At 45.9% G+C, this 15,161-nt stretch overlaps 1 protein-coding gene across 3 annotated transcripts in view; it reads right to left on the reverse strand.

The window, feature by feature from the left end:
• Positions 1-13,276, reverse strand: part of EXOC2 (exocyst complex component 2) — a 124,617-nt gene extending 111,341 nt beyond the window's left edge. Inside the window, exon 1 of one of the 3 annotated variants that reach the window (XM_077353291.1) lies at positions 13,084-13,276. The gene's annotated coding sequence lies outside the window, so the exon portion shown is untranslated. Of the gene's footprint in view, positions 1-4,760; positions 4,781-13,035; positions 13,058-13,083 lie in introns of those variants that run through there. The other 2 variants (XM_077353292.1, XM_077353293.1) reach the window with 2 other exon arrangements.
• Between the last annotated feature and the right edge of the window lie 1,885 nt (positions 13,277-15,161).

The following is a 15,161-nucleotide window of genomic DNA, read 5'->3' on the forward strand; positions in this document are numbered from 1 at the left end:
GCCATCAAATTGTTTTCAACTTATGCTGATACTACGAATTAACGTTCTCCAATTAACGTCTTGCAAAATGAGGGTCGTGGCTTCCTTGACTGAGTCCACCTGTCTCTATTCCTGCTGCCTCCCAATTTTCCACAGGATTATTGTCTTTTCCAGTAACTTCTGTCTTCCCAATGACTGTTTACATACTGGAGGATTCATGCCAGGCTGCAGGCTGGAGCTTTAGTCATGGCAGGTTGCCCCGCCTCTTCCTGCACCCACATGGGGGAGCATTTGGCCTGGTGCACCTCACCCACCCCGGATTGGTGCTCCTGCATGGGAACTGGGGCACTGAAGTTCCCAGTGGGTAAATGTCTAAGGTGCTACTGTACTCCACTCTAACTGTTCTACTGCAACCCAACACAACTACCCTCCGAAATGGCAAAATATCAACTCTGGAACCTGACAGAACCATGACTCAAGCAAACAGCATACTTGCAAGCCAATATTCAAGAACAAAAATCCACCAAGCAAGCAAATAAAATTTTATTTAGATCCAGCACCATCCCAGAAATTGCACAAGAAATGACCTAGGACCTATTCCAAGTTTTTTTTTACAATGAGCTGAAATTGAACTGAAGCTGGTGGATGTAGAAATTGGATGCCGAACTAATATTGCCTATGATAAATTGTAGGTACAATGCTTGGTTGGAAGAATGCACTCCACTACCCAATTTTCATTGGCTCCAGGGACAGAACAAGAATAGGCACACAAATTTATTCAGTTACACGAGATATCCTGAGGCAGCGGGGAATGTAGGATAATCCCAAGATCAAAATAAAAGGCCTAAAGTAGTGAAATTTTAAGAAAAGCAATATTAATGCAAAGAGAAAAGCAAGCAGTAAATTTTTCCAGTGATTTATTTTCCCCTTGTATTTTCCCCCCAGTTTCACTTTATTCAATAATGCCAAGGCATTCAGGTGATGCAACGGAATTAAGACCGTACGAGACAGTAATATTCTAAAATATTGCTGCGTGCTTTATTGGATTTCAGAAACTGGACTGCTGTACCTCTTTGCATTATAGAATTAATACATGTAATAAAAATGTTGAGCTCCCCAAAATCTAATATTTCTACTGAAGTATCTCTTTGCTTATTGCAGAACACTTAAAAATCCTCACTGGAATGGGGAATATGAAGCAAAGGCCCAAAGTATTAGACATCTTGATTTGGACTGGTGCCCATTCTCTGCAAACTAGGTGGGTATTTTTCATAGAAAGCTGGGGCAAGAAATATCTGTGTAGCTGTTGTTGGGGATACTGTTTTAGTGCATTTAGACGGCCTGCTGGAGCTGAAATAAGAAGCAAAACAGTTTTGATCCTAATAACCGAATAATTTAGTATACGATTTGTGTCACTTTTAGACATGATTGCTCCATGTCCTCTTTTGATATCAAATCCCACCCTCCCCCCCAGTCCAAATTAGGCTGGGGCTCCTGCAAATTATAAAAATGTTTTTTTAATGTAAATATTTTGATTTTCTTATAAGATGGATTGTTTTAAACCACACTGTTAACTGTCATGAGCTATTTAAGAAAGGTGGGATGTAAAAATAAAGTTTATTATTTTTTATCTTTAGTACTGATCAAATATTTATTTGTTTACCAAAATTTATAACTCGCCCCTATTAGCCCAGCCATCTCAGGGTGGATCGCAACTGTCAGTAAAACAATTAAATTGCATGACAGTTAACTATATTAAAAAGTTAAGAACAACCCAACAGTTGATGATGTAGGTGCCGGTTTCCCTTTTTAAAGTGGATGGGGGGAGCTGTCTGACTTAATGCAGAGGGAGGTTCATAGGTTGGTATATTCACTTGTCCGGAATTGGTCAGAGCCAGGGATGAAACAGCCTGGGACTTAGTAGAGGCCAATCATACATCTCCGGGGCAGAGAACTATCAGACGATTTGCGGATGCTGAATAAAGGGCCCTCCGGAGGGGGAGGTGTATTCAGACAGATGGTCCCTGAGATACACTAGGCTCAGGATGCATATGGCCTTGAAGGTTAAGACCAAAACCTTGAAGTAAACCCGGAACTCTACCCGAAGTCAATATATTATTATTATTTGTTTGCTTCATTTACCCTTTGCCTTTCACCCCACTGGGGAGCTAAAGAGTCTACCGATGTGTCTATACCCCACTACATTTAGTGAGCAGTGTGTAGCTTTAACTGTCCTAAACTGAGCTCTTTTTATTAAGTTTTGGGTTCTTGGTTTTTTTGTCTGTTCAGATCCTTTGAGCATTAAATTGATACGCAAAATGTATGGTTGAAATGTTAACAGTTAACCAGTGATTAGTCAAATGTTCAGTGGTTGCTGGTATTATCGTTGATGATGCAGTTACCAAACTTATATTGTATCTGTCACATGTAAAATAAATAAACAAACAAATAAATAAATACTTGGAACATGTATTGTGTTCAAGGGCACTTGGATTCGAGGACCAGCTGTGCTGCATTAGGACTGCAGTAAAAAGTGGATAGCTAGCTTTTTTGTTCTTCTGTACACTTGTACTTCCACTGACCTATGTGGCTTGTTCTAAAACCTTCTTGGATTTCTTCATTAAAGCCTCCTTTTGCTTTATTATAGGTACTAGCAAGAAAGCCCATTGCAACCAGGAATGCAATGGGCGCTAGGACCCAGGGGACACCAGGAGGTGCTTTTTTTTTCTGCTGCGTGGAGCTGTGAAAGGCTCCTACAGGGTTTTTTTTTTCTGCTGCTTGGAGCTGGGAAAGGCTCCTACAGGGTTTTGTTTTCTGCTGCTTGGATCTGCGAAAGGCTCCTACAGGGTTTTTTTTTCTGCTGCTTGGAGCTGTGAAAGGCTCCTGCAGGGTTTTTTTTTTTCTGCTAGCTCTCGTGGGCGTGCCGGCTTGGAGCTCCTACAGGGTTTTTTTTTCCTGCTGCTTGGAGCTGGGAAAGGCTCCTTCAGGGTTTTGTTTTCTGCTGCTTGGATCTGCGAAAGGCTCCTACAGGGTTTTTTTTTCTGCTGCTTGGAGCTGTGAAAGGCTCCTGCAGGGTTTTTTTTTTCTGCTAGCTCTCGTGGGCGTGCCGGCTTGGAGCTCCTACAGGGGTTTTTTTTTCTGCTGCTTGGAGCTGGGAAAGGCTCCTTCAGGGTTTTGTTTTCTGCTGCTTGGATCTGCGAAAGGCTCCTACAGGGTTTTTTTTTCTGCTGCGTGGAGCTGCGAAAGGCTCCTACAGGGTTTTTTTTTTTCTGCTGCCTCTCGTGGGCGTGCCGGCTTGGAGCTCCTACAGGGGTTTTTTTTTCTGCTGCTTGGAGCTGCGAAAGGCTCCTACAGGGTTAATTTTTTTCTGCTGCCTCTCGTCGGCGCGGCGGCTTGGAGCTCCTACAGGGGTTTTTTTTTCTGCTGCCTCTCGTCGCGCTAGCGGCGAAAGGCTCCTCCGGGGGTGTTTCTTTTTTTTCTGCAGCTTCTCGGCGGCTGGAGTCTTGTGTTGTGTTTGCGGCGGGGGCTTCCTTGGGGCCGGCCTGACGCGGTGAGAGACGCTTCGCGCCTCTCACCACGTCAGGCCGGGAGCAACTGCGAGCCGCGCTGAGCGCGGCTCGCAGTTGCTGGGGCTGGGAATCGGAGGGACCAATCGGCAGGCGCGGTCCCTCCGGTTGTCTGTCATGAGGAAGGGTCCAATCCGGACCCTTCCTCATCCCGGACACATCCCGCCCCAGAACCCCTTACTGTTTTATTTAGTCCGTGGCGCCCGCGGCGCCACGGGCGGTGTACAGATAAGCTACTCTGGGAGTTTCTTAGACCAGGTACAGCTTGGTTGTGTGACCACACCAAAGCTGGGTCAGCCTTGACAGGGAAGCCATAGACTCCATCCTCTAAAGCACCCCTCTCCTCCAAGGAAACATATTTTCTGTAGTCTGTAAAGATTTAGCTGCTCCATCCTTCCTTGAAGCTTTACACATTTTAAGTATGGATCTGCAGGGAAATAGGGGAAGAGGTAAGAGGCAAGGTGGAACACTTGGGGAGCACGGAGAAAATAGGAACACAGATAGCATCACTATGTTAGGAGTAAAATATTTACAGGGTATAGATTGAGGGAAGTGGTTTTGCTTGGCTACAACCCAGAAACTAATGGCATACGCACTCACAAAAGAGTAGTATTTCAAACACTTTCATATTAAAACCTCTACATGTCTTGCCACCACTTTGTGTTCGCACCAGGACTTCTTATTTTGGAAGGTGAAAATAAAACATTATATTAGTCATGACTTCCATGTGGTCTCTGATATACCTAAGCAAAGATTACCAAGGGACTGTTTTTTTTTTAAAAAGCAGTCGATCCAATCACTGGTGAAATAGAAACAAGTATTTTGAAAATATTAACTTTATGCTTAAAAACCTTTCATAATCATCTTGATATTTAAGGTTGTTACCAACAAAGCTTGTGATAACAATGAAATTAAAGTTCACAGGCCTTGATGACTGTTCAGAGATGCCCACAGTTGAGACAAGTAGCCAGTAGATGCTTTGCTGTGTTACTTGCTTTGCCCATACCCTTGCTAAGAAGTGATGATAAGATACAACAAGGTAAAGCTGCATTTGGCTTTGAGGGATAATTGACTGAGGTCTTATACATGGTCAATTGAGAGTTGACTGGGAAATTAATGTCCTAGGTGTATAAGGAACCCTACATATTCCATAACTCATCTGGTTGACTGGTATTCTAATGCATTTGTGTATGAGGTATTCCCAACAACACTCACCATGGAAGCTGAACCACAGAAGAACGTAAGAGAAGCTATGTTGGATCAGGCCATCCAATCCAACACTTTCTGTCATACAGTGGCCAAAACCCAGGTGCCATCAGAAGATCCACCAGTAGGTCCGGAACTCCAGAATCTTTCCCACTGTTGCCCCCCACAAACGAGAAAACAGAGCATCCCTGCCTCAGACAGGATGTTCCATCTATAACCTGTGGCTAACAGCAATTGGTGGACCTCTGCTCCATATAAGAATACAAGAGCAGCCATGTTGGACCATGCCAACAGCCCCTCGAGTCCAACACTCTGTGTCAGGCATTGGCCGAAGCCCAGGTACCATCAGGAGGTCCACCAGTAGGGCCAGAAGCCCTCCCACTCTTGCCCTCCAAGCACCAAAAATACAGAGCATCACTGCCTCAGACAAAGTGTTCCATCTATGCTTTTTGGCTAATAGCCACTGATTAGCCGTATGTTTATCCAGTCTCCTCTCAAAGCTATCTGTGCTTTTAGCCACCACTGCTTCCTGTGGCAGTGAATTCCATGTATTAATAACACTTTGAATGAAGAAGTACTTCCCTTTATCCATTCTAAGCCTACTGCTCATTAATTTCATTGAGTGCACAGGAGTTCTTGTACTGCAAGAAAGGAACAGATGTATTTTGTTCTCTACTATCTCTATCCCATGCATAATTTTCTCAGCCTCTATCATGTCACCCCTCAATCATTATTTCTCCAAGCTAAAGAGCCCTAACCTCTTTAACTTTTCTTCATACACCTGTTCCATCCCCTTAATCATTTTGGTTGTCCCTTTCTTATGCTTGTGTTGCATTACTTTCAAGTTAGATTTGAGTCCATTAGCACCTTATACACCAACAAGAGGGAGCTTTGATTCTTGAATGATTCTACCTGAAAACCTTTGATAGTTTCTAAAGTTCTCCTGGACTCAAAGCTAACTGGTGTACTGCAGACTAAACCATCTACCCTCTGAAATGATTCTCAAGTTGCACGTTACTGAAGACTTATCAGATGCCCAACACCAAACTTTTGGGATGCCTTCACAACAAACCACCAAGCAAAACAAAGCAAAACAGAGAATGCCCACCAAAACTGGTGTTAAAATTATGACAGCAATACCCTCTAGCCCAGGGGCCAAACTGTGGTTCCAGATGACCATTGACTACAATTACCATGAGCCCCTGCCAACTGGCCATACCAGCAGAGGCTCATGGTAACTGTAGTCCATGGACATCTGGAGAGCCACAGTTTGGCCACCCCTGAGCTAGCACTGCTTAGGACATTACAGCCTCCATATCTACAGCAATAACACAGAGTTCATTCCTGCAAGCTCGCCAGAAAAAAAAAAAAGATTAGGAATGAATAAGCTAAACAATACAGGAATTCCAAGTCATATTAAGAATATATGCTTGTTTATTTAAATGATGAAAAGCGACTAGTCACTTTAAACAAAAACTGGTCATGAATGTTGTATCTGGTTTTAAAAAAAAATCCCCAAATATTTCTAAGCTACTTGTAATGAAAAGTTAAGTACATAAGAAGTATTTTTACAGCAGAACAAGAATAACTAAAAATAATTTTTGTCTTGTCCAGAATGTCATGTCCAAGTCATGTTAATCTTCACAAGCCTTTTTCATTTCTGTCTAAAGTTCATATCCAATGAAAAGGAACTGCACCGTTGATTTCCGAATGTTACTGATAAGATAAAAAACGAAATCAGCAGGCCAAAATGGTAAGTCTCACAGCCACTCTTGTTTGGTGTGTAAATCATATAATTTCTGGGCAATGGGTGGCTGTGAGACTTATCATTTTGGCCTGCTGATTTCGTTTTTTCTCTTATCTGTAAAGTTCATATCCAACTTGACCATCCCCACACCAGACTTGAAACAACCTATGGTATTAAAAAAAAAATCAACGCATTGCGATAAAATGAAAACAAAATGTTGTAACTTTAGCAGAAGAAAAGTTGGGTTTTATACCCCGCTTTTCACCACTCAAAGGAGTCTCAAAGCGGATTACAATTTCCTTCCTTTCCTCTCCCCACATCTGAATCCCTGTGAGGCTGGGGTGGCTCAGACAGCTCTGAGAGAACTCAGAAAGGCTCAAAGTCACCCTACTGACTAGGGCCTAGTCTGCACACAATGGATAATGCACTTTCAATGCACTTTAGAAGTAGATTTTCCTGTTCTGCACAGGAAAATCCAGCTGCCAAAGCACATTGAAAGTGCTTTACCCTATGTGTGCAGACTAGGCCTAGGTGTGGAGGAGGAGTGGGGAATCAACCCCCCATTTGCCAGATTAGGGGCCACTACTCATACCCACGACACCGATCTGTCTCAAAATCAGTTTGGAAGTGAAGTAAAACACCCTGAATGAATGAAAGAAAAAATGTGCCAGTAGTCAATTTGAGTGAAATTAGAATATTCAAATCCATCACGGACTCTTCTCCATTATATGACCCAAACAAGAAGGGAATAACTCTAACTCCCCTGAAAGCAATAACCTCAGACCCCACAGATCCCTTCCAACATGCGGTACAGCCGACATTGTGACTCCTGCACTTCTCTACTTTCTCAGTATCTCCCAAGCCTTCCTTCTAAAAGGCCACACAAAGCACATCTTCCAGCCTCTCGCTCCCCCTCTCTATCTTGACACAGTAAAACCAAAATAAGCACAGCACTCAGCAGTGCCATTAACATTTCTGAGTCGCAGGGGGATTAAGCCGGCTGGACTTGAAGCAGATGCTGTAAAAGCCCTCGGTAGAGGAGCTCGGCGCATATTTCAGACCGCGCCGCAGCTGTGAGGGATTGCTGCCACTGACGGTGGAATCAAGCTCAGGAGAAACTCTGGGCACAGTTCCGGCATCCGAAATAAATTAAAGTAAACAGCGTTGCTCTCTCTCATCCACCCTGTTAGCAGCCTCTCGGCCAAGCCGGAGACCACACAGCCAGACCACACAGCGCCAGCAGAGCCGACTCGCACGCAACATCCCGGGGCTGTCACTCAGCTGAGGCACCGGGACTAGGGGAGTGGGAAAAGCCTGTGTGTACTGAAGAAAGCCGCTTGTTGCCTCCTCCTCCTCCCTCCTCCTCCTCCTCCTCCTCTTTTCTATCTTTACAGCTGGGTTGAGTGCTGTGCGGTGTTCCAGAGGAGGGGGCCGGGGAATCCTGAGCCCTGCTGAGAGCACAGACCAGCAGGCCTAGCCTTTGGCCAGGACGACTGCGCCCCTCCTGCACCCCTTTTTTTTGGGGGGGGAGAACAAAAGCTTCCCTGTTGTGCCCCTCCAGCAAAGGTGAAGAGAATCACAGTGCAAGTCCTTTGCAAAGTTACACCAGTCGAAGACTATCGATTTCAATGGGTAACAAAAGGCTGCATGGTCAATCCCTTATGAGGAGTACAGATGACATCGCTCCATATTTCACACACACAGAAGTTATGGTCAAGAGACTCAACTTTTTTTTACCGTTGAGAAATCCCTGAAACATTCTTCACACTATGAGAATCCCCAGAAGTCGTTTCAAAATAAATTCGGTCTAAACTTCCGGAAGAAGTTCCTGACAGAGCGGTTTCTCAGTGGAACAGGCTTCCTCGGGAGGTGGTGGGTTCTCCATCTTTGGACATTTTTAAGCAGAGGCTGGATAACCATCTGACGGAGAGGCTGATTCTGTGAAGGCTCAAGGGGTGGCTTTGGAGGAGGTACCAGGAAGAGCCATTATGCACACACATGTAACATGGGGTAAGGGGCTTGCCATAAGTGTACTTGAGGGGCCACCTCTCTGCTTATGCCCCCCCAGAGAGCACTACGCTCAATCAACTCTTACTGCCTGGTGACCCCTGTCCCCAAGGAAGCATGTCTGGCCTCAACCAGAGCCAGGATGTTCTCTGTCATGGCCCCCACTTGGTGGAATGTGCTCCCAGAGGAAATTTGGGCCCTGCTGGAACTAACGCAATTCCACATTCTTCTGCCAAGCTTTTGGTTAGGGCCAGTAAGCTGATAACATCTCCTGGGCTCCCCAGAACCTCCACCACCACCACCACCACCACCACCAGATATGCCCACTGGATACATCGCAAGGCAATTTGCAGTCTGGCTAATACATTAAACAATGGTTATATGTTAAATGGTTAACAGCTTAAATGTTCTATAATGTTGATGCAGTTTACTGAGTTTAATTAATTTTGGAGTATGTTTTATACGGGAATATGTACACAGATCTGTGCTGTGAACTGCCCTGAGCCGCAAGAGAGGGCAGTATAATAAAAATGTATAAATAAATTAAAATAAGTGAACATTCTGGATGTTATACCATGTGACAGAGGTATCTCTGGAAAGTGACATTCCTTCCATAAGGCCTGAAGATGTGGAATTCATTTTCTGATAGCACCTTCCGTTATTTGTTTGTCTGTTGGTTCATACACCGGAGTGCGCGAACAGTGCTTTGAACTGGAATTAGTAGATGTTGTCACTTCAGTAACATGACCTGTTCAACTCTGTCCTCTCTCTGCATATTCAAAAAGTCCCACTGAGTTCCACAGATTGTACTTCAAGGAACACACGGACAAAAGCCTTACTTAAGCAGTCAATCTTTATACACACAGACTACCCATGAACACTGACTTTTGTCCACAAGTCAACATTTGCCTACCTGAAATATTTTGAGAAAAAGGTAATGGGATCACGAAAGCAAGGGACTGTTCAAACAATGTACCACTGTCTTGCTCGAGCTTTCTATTTGTTTTTATTGCAATTAAAACTGGTTTCAGTTGCCCCTCTGCAAATCAACCCCTCCTATAACATACGAAAGGAAAGATCACATTAAGTGCGATATTAAGGGAACATCCCAGTGAAAATATACACAACCTTTGGTGGAGCTTAACATGCAGGCTGGTGGTAGATGTGACCTGAAAACTAGGCTTACCAATCCATGGGAAAAATACTAATTTCCAGGAAGCCGTTTCTTAAGAGGCTGGAAATGACAAGGCCGTTTTGAACAATCGAAGTTCTGGCGGGTGGTTTTCCTTTGCAAAGCATTTTGGATAAGCTCTGTGATAACAGAATGGATCAACATCCAACGTTATCGTGGGCTGCCCAGAACACAGGCCAGGCCAGGGTTCTGCAACCATGTACTGGACTATTGTGTTTAATAATTTTAAATAGATTATATAATTGTTTTTAACTGTTATTAATGTGAGGTCTCTTACAGGGATTTGTATTATATGGAACCTGTCATCTGCCCTGAGTTTCCGAAGAGAAGGCAGAATATAAACCCAATCAATCATAAATAAATAAAATAAATAACAAGGCATACTGAAAATGTAGGGTTTAAGCCATAGGAGCTCCCAGACGTTTTGACCCTGCAGACACCTTTGGAATCCTGACTCTAGACCAGGGGTAGTCAAACTGCAGCCCTCCAGATGTCCATGGACTACAATTCCCAGGAGCCCCCTGCCAGCGAATGCTGGCAGGGGGCTCCTGGGAATTGTAGTCCATGGACATCTGGAGGGCCGCAGTTTGACTACCCCTGCTCTAGACAATGGGTACAATCACAAAATGGCCACCACACGAGGCAAACCCACAAATTCTCAGGGAATGAGGTCGTGCATAACCCTTAAGCATTTTGAGCATTTTAGGAAGCTCTGCTTAACAAGAGAGTTTTGAAAAGGAGAATCTGGCACCGGGCCACGGCTCTCTCTCCCCGCCCCCCCCCCCCGCAGTAAAAAACTTCCCAGGCCGCAAGCTTGCGGCCCGGGAAGCTTCTTACTGTGGAAGGGGGGGGAGAGGAAAGCAGGGCCGCCGGACTTGCCGCCGGACTGACACTTGGAGAGCCCAATTGGCAGGCTATGCGCCTGCCGACTGGGCCCTCCGAGTGTCAGTCCGGGGGAAGGGGCCTGCGGGCACCCTTCCTCATCATGGACAGGGCCCACCCTCGGGGCCCTTAACCAATTATTTAATCCACTCCACTAGGAGCGGGTTAAAGATAAGAGCTTGTCAGTTTCTCCCCATTCTTAAAAAAAATTGTTCACTGAATCAGTTCTAGATTTCCTGATTTGCCGGCTGTCTAGCGTAATTACTAATGTAGGCTCTAAAGCCAAGTGTCCTTTCAAGTTTTGTATTTTAAACACTCAATATTTACTCTTGTTTGGTTAATAACTGATGTGCTTTTGCCCTCATGTGTGGCTTTCCAACAGGGTCTTGTTTCGTCACAAGTACAAAGCTTCCATCTTTCATCATTTTACTCCATCTCTCTATCTGTGGGTTTTTACTCCTCCAGACTGATAACTGCCTTCCTTATACCAGTCTGAATTACCTCCCAGTCCCTCTCAAACTCTCTTTGCTTTACTCTGTCCCAATCTTACACTACAGAAGCCTTTCTCAGTTTTTACCATTGAGAACAGTGGTCCCCAACCTTTTTCAGGCTGGGGACCGGTGGCAGCAGGGAGGGCGACTGCCAGGCTGCGCATGCCGTGCATGTGCGGCCATGCACATGCAATGCGCATGTGCAGCCGAAATTGCGCATGTATGGCACTTCCGTGCATGCGCGCATGCGCGAAAGTGCCGAGCATGTGCGATTTCAGCCGTGCATGGCGCATGTGAGAGCAGACAATATTGCCATTGATAGATTCATGGTCTGATTCCAAATTTCTATTTATTTTTTTTAAAAAATCACTGTCTCTCTAAGAACCTGCACTACATAAGGGCAGTAACTGGCATATATGCCCTAAATAGAGAAAAGGCATGAGGAGCCACAGAAGAGACTTGGGCCTCCAAATCTAGGCCAGGATTCAGTAATTCAGTAGTACCTCATTTCTGGGACCCCCCCCCCCCCCAAGACAGAATGAATCCTCAGTCCTCCAGCAGCTTTGACGCTGTCCAGCAGCACCTTAGCATGAGGCAGCTTCACATGTATATCACAGGGAAGTTTTCCCCCCCTCTCAGTCCTTGAAAAGCTGACTGGGCTACAACACAGCACAGATGGTGGTGGGGAATGCCATCAAGTTGCCACTGGCTTATGACAACCCTGCAGGGTTTCCCAGGCAAGAGACGTTCAGAGATGGCTTGCCATGGCCTGCCTCTGCATTGCAGACCACTGGACTTCCCAGTAGTCGCACATCCAAAGAGTAGCCTAGCCTGCACCTGCTTGGCTTCCATGATCTGATGAGAAAGCCTGGGCCATGCAGGTCAGGGGACAGCACAGGTCAGGAAACTAGCCATGCAGGTCAGGAAACTAGCCTGGGTGAACAAAGATGACCCTCTGTAAAGACTGGCCAAACTTTTCTTCCCAAACATGCTAACTTTCAAAAGAGCGTCAGAAGAGCCCTGCTGGATCAGATCAGTGGTCCATCTAATCTAGCCTCCTGTCTCACACAGTGGCCAACCAGTTTCTCTGGAGAGCCAACAACAGGGCATAGAGGCCAAGGCTTTCCCCGATGTTGCCAGGCTAGTGGCATTCAGAGATTGACTGCCTCTGAACATGGAGGTTTCCTTAGCCACAACGCCTAGTAGCCACTGGGTGGGCAGACCTAGAATCTCTCTCACCCCCTTGTAAAGCAGGCTCATTCCTGTGGCCATCAATCACTACATCCTCTGGGACTTCCATCTGCAGGATGAGCCTCCCCACCCACCCCTGTCAGAAGCACCAGACAGGGGTAGTCAAACTGCGGCCCTCCAGATGTCCATGGACTACAATTCCCATGAGCCCCTGCCAGCATTTGCTGGCAGGGGCTCCTGGGAATTGTAGTCCATGGACATCTGGAGGGCCGCAGTTTGACTACCCCTGAGATAAATAGATGATAAATATAAGCACCAGATAGAGGCCAGCAAGTCATAAGTTCCAGCTGTCAAAGATTTGAATTACAATGTTAGAGAAATATATAACTCTATTTAGTACAAAATCCTTAAAACGAGAATTGCAGGAGCACCCCAGGGCAGGGCTCCATTGCAAGGGCCGTGGGTGGCTTCATTTCCTGGATGGATTTCTGTCTAGCAGCCCTCTAATGATACGTTCACGTCGGTACCGCGAGGGCTTGGCGGAGCAGGAGGCCGATAAAGCCGCCCCCACCCCGGCCATCTCCCTGCTTCGCAGACCCTCGGAAGGGGGGGGACCTTGCAGCGTCCCCGCAGAAAGAGCTCCGCCAAGGGGGGAACGGGGCGGCGGCGGCGACGCGAAACGACGCAATTAGTCCAAGAGCGCTCTCTCCTTCCCCCCCTCCCCCCGGCGCGAGGCCGAAGAGGGCCGTTAGGGAACGCCCGGCTCGCGCGGACCTGGCTGGCGGGTGAGGGGGGAGAGGAGTCAGCCGGCGGCTCACTCACCGGCTCGGCCCAGCGCCTCCGACTCGGTCCGCCTCTCCAAAGAGGTCCCCGCACGTTGACATTAGTGACACAAGTCCGGTTGTTCGTCGGAAGAGCGGGGCAACCCGCTCTGGGAAAGAAGCGCCGCTCAGAGTCAGCTCTCAGCGCCCCTCTTATGGCGCGGTGCAAATGGGGACTCGAAGTGTATATCCGGTCGCCTTGGTTTACCTCTATGCTGCAGCTGTCGCTCTCTTCCGCCTTAGTCAACTAGTCCATAGAAACGATTTCTGCATGAATCGATCTCTCCAGCCATCTCCTATCGAAGGCAGAGCAATGGAGCTGGGGCTATCATATTTTAGTCCTCCTTTCTCTCTCTTTCCTTCCTCTCTTTCCCTCCTTTCTTTCTTTCTTTCTTTCTTTCTTTCTTTCTTTCTTTCTTTCTTTCTTTCTTTCTTTCTTTCTTTCTTTCTTTGATTGTATGTATACACTCTCATTGCATGTTTTATTTAGTATAATAGTAATAATACTGTATTTTAGGATGTCTTAAATCTTGAAGTTTTTACAGATGTATTACGTCATCTTATGCTGGTCTATCATAATAAAAATCTGTCTGTCTTTCTCCTTGCCTCCCTCCTTCTCCTCTTCTTTTGTTGTCAAGTCCTAGATGACTTCTGGTGACCTCCTTGAGTTTTAAGGCAAGAGTCCTTCAGAAGTGGTTTTTAGGGTGGCCAAATCCAGGTTGGGAAACTCCTGGAGATGTGGAGGTGGAGCCTGGCGAGGACAGGGATCTCAGGGGGGTCCAATGCTGCAGAGTCCACCCTCCAAAGCATCCATCTTCTCCAGGGGAACTGACCTCTGTCATCTGGAGAGGAGCAGTAATTGCAGGGGTTCCCCCAGGTCCCACCTGGAGACTAACAGCAACACAAAAACAGTACTGAGCGTCCAAATTCAGGCACCATAATCAGAGGTACCAGAAACATGAATAATCAATATTACAAAAATGAAGTCCCATGAAGAGCAAAAAATAGTAAATTGTCAGCATAAACACTCAGTTAACAATAAAACAAAATCAGAGTCCAGTGGCACCTTTAAGACCAACAAAGACCATTTACGCACTGGGAACTTCACTGTCCCAGCTCCCATGCAGGAGCACAGATCGAGGGCAGATGAGGTGCACCAGGCCAAATGCTCCCCCATGTGGGTTCAGGAAGAGGTAGGGCAACCTGCCACGACTAAAACTCCGGCCTGCAGCCCGGCATGAAACTTCCAGTGCATGAACAGTCAAAGATTTATTCAAGGCGTGAGCACAGTAATAGTCTGAGGAGGGGTGCTTGCACTCGAAAGCTCATACCTTGAATAAATCTTTGTTGGTCTTAAGGGTGCCAATGGACTCTGATTTTGTTTTATTGTGCTGATTCAGACCGATAGGGCTACCCACTTGAATCTAACTCAGTTAACAGTTGGTGATGGTCCTATATAAACAATGTAGACAAAATGCACCAAAGTGATTTGAAAATATGCTGATTAAATATGAATCCACATTTGGCTCTGTGGCTCTGCCTTTAAAGTGCAGCACTGCAGTGTTGCATTAAATCTACACTGGGCTCTGTGGCTTGCATGTCCACAAGCCTGGCAACAGGAGAGGTTAATACATTTTGCCAGGTTCTTGCTGGGAAATTTCTTTGGGGACAGCCTATAGGGTGGGCAATTTGTTAAAAAGGCAGTGCAGGGGCTTCTTGTTAGGGTAACTGAAGCAGCTAGACCCTGCCCTCCCTAGGTAGCAGCTGGAGATCTCCTGGAATTATAACAGATCTCCTGGTGGTGGAGATCAGTTCCCCAGGAGAAAATGGTCCCTTTGGAAGGTGAGCAGCAGGATACACTAGATGTTAAAATAGAAATATGTATTACTATTACCGTGCACATCATCCCTATTATGACATTGTATCGGTGCATTTTAATATCAGACCACTAAGGAAGACCCCAAGAGGGACTGAAATGCATTTGTTCTTTGGTATTAGGTCACTTTATCCAAGTGACCTAATTCCATTTTCCACAATGGAAAAATGGGCAAATGAAAACAAGATGCAATGTAATAAAGA

Source organism: Paroedura picta, chromosome 9 (assembly GCF_049243985.1).
Source record: "Paroedura picta isolate Pp20150507F chromosome 9, Ppicta_v3.0, whole genome shotgun sequence".
Classification (NCBI taxonomy): Eukaryota; Metazoa; Chordata; class Lepidosauria; order Squamata; family Gekkonidae; genus Paroedura; species Paroedura picta.